The sequence below is a fragment of the Gregarina niphandrodes genome, assembly GCF_000223845.1.
Source record: "Gregarina niphandrodes unplaced genomic scaffold scaffold00094, whole genome shotgun sequence".
Lineage (NCBI taxonomy): Eukaryota > Apicomplexa > Conoidasida > Eugregarinorida > Gregarinidae > Gregarina > Gregarina niphandrodes.
This window is the reverse complement of record NW_011645859.1, coordinates 5,924-7,355: the sequence shown is the minus strand read 5'-3', so window position 1 is coordinate 7,355 and position 1,432 is coordinate 5,924. Positions and strand designations below refer to the sequence as shown.

The 1,432-nt window shown below is 54.5% G+C and overlaps 2 non-coding genes across 2 annotated transcripts; both read left to right on the top strand.

The window, feature by feature from the left end:
• Positions 1-355: 355 nt before the first annotated feature.
• GNI_195630 lies at positions 356-429 on the top strand. Its single transcript has one exon. It is a non-coding gene; the product is annotated as a tRNA-Ser (tRNA).
• Positions 430-854: 425 nt separating this feature from the next.
• Positions 855-927, top strand: GNI_195620. The gene has a single exon. It is a non-coding gene; the product is annotated as a tRNA-Glu (tRNA).
• Positions 928-1,432: the final 505 nt, after the last annotated feature.

The following is a 1,432-nucleotide window of genomic DNA, read 5'->3' as shown; positions in this document are numbered from 1 at the left end:
GTTGTCATCGAGGCGACCGGATTCGGCAGACGCACATTATGAACACTTTCAGTTGCGCCTCTCAGGTACAACAGGTGGTGTCGACAGCCGACACGAGTAGGATTCCCCCGAGCTACGGAGTGAGTCGACTGCAACCCACACCGAGATCCGTGCTTCCATGCCCACCCCAAAAAATCAATACGAAACTCGAGCACGTCCGTGCCAAGGAGCTCGGAACCACCAGACCAGTGGGGTGGGGCGAGCGCCGATCACAATATCAGTGACGCTTACCGTCACGATTCCCGCTCCTGGTATTGTTCCCGATCGCACCACCCCTGCGCCCATCTCTACTGCAAGCTGAAGAGTGAGGTATCACGGTTTCGTAGCTCAGCCGGCAGAGCGCGTGACTGCTAACCACAACGTCGCAGGTTCCGATCCCTGCCGATACCGATTACACCTGCCGATCCGATAGCATCTGCGGTTTCGTGATAGAATGTTTCGTTGTCATCACACGCAATGCATCCTGTATGTCCCCAAGCGAACTACTTTTGGGGCGGCTTGCCCGAGTGGTTAAGGGGGTAGAATTGCCGAGTGGTTAAGGGGGTAGAATTGTAATCTACTGGGCTTCGCCCGCGTTGGTTCAAATCCAGGAGCTGTCGGCAAGGGTTCAAATTCTGTCGGCTGTCTGTTGGTCTGTCGTTCTGAAGTTGGCAGGGGGTGGCTGTCAGATGTTGGCACCCCAAGAGTATCGTCATATCGAGAAACTAGAGAGCATTGCCGGACGATAAGGCGCTTCGTGTTTGATGCTATCGTTCTATCAAGAGTCAATGATCAGCACCCACCTCACTGGGCTACAGAGGCAATCTTCTCAGTTTTCCGCTGTAGTCTAGGTGGCAAGGATATACAACTTTCACCCGTACGGCCTGGGTTCGGGTCCCGGCAGTGGATGTGGGCGGAACATAGAGACCGTTTTGTCCGATGAGTTGGAACTCGCGACTTTGTTGTGAACAGCCACACTCTCTGCCGACTGAGCTACGAGACCGTGCTACCTCGCTCTTCATCTTTCAGTAAAGATGAACGCAGTGGTACGGTTGGAACAAGGGCAGGAGTGGGGCATTCTAATCGGTTGTTAATGTCTATGTAGGTTGGATCGGCGGCTGTATGATATTTTGTCAGTTTGGTCTGCCAGCTGCCGATCCGACCTGCACAGACAGAGGGATAGCACCAACAACCGGCCGGAACTGGAATGCGGTGGTTCGAGCCCCACTCCTGCCAAAAACCCCCGAGCGTGCCATTGCGCTCTACCTACCCAGCCTTCCTGATTCCAAACCCGTTAACCACACAAAAGCTCTCGAAGAGCCCGCCCCCCTTGCTGTTTCTTGCTCTACCTGCAATGGCACTCCGCTCACCCCACGCGGCTACGGAGACAATCCTTTCGGTTTATACTCTATTC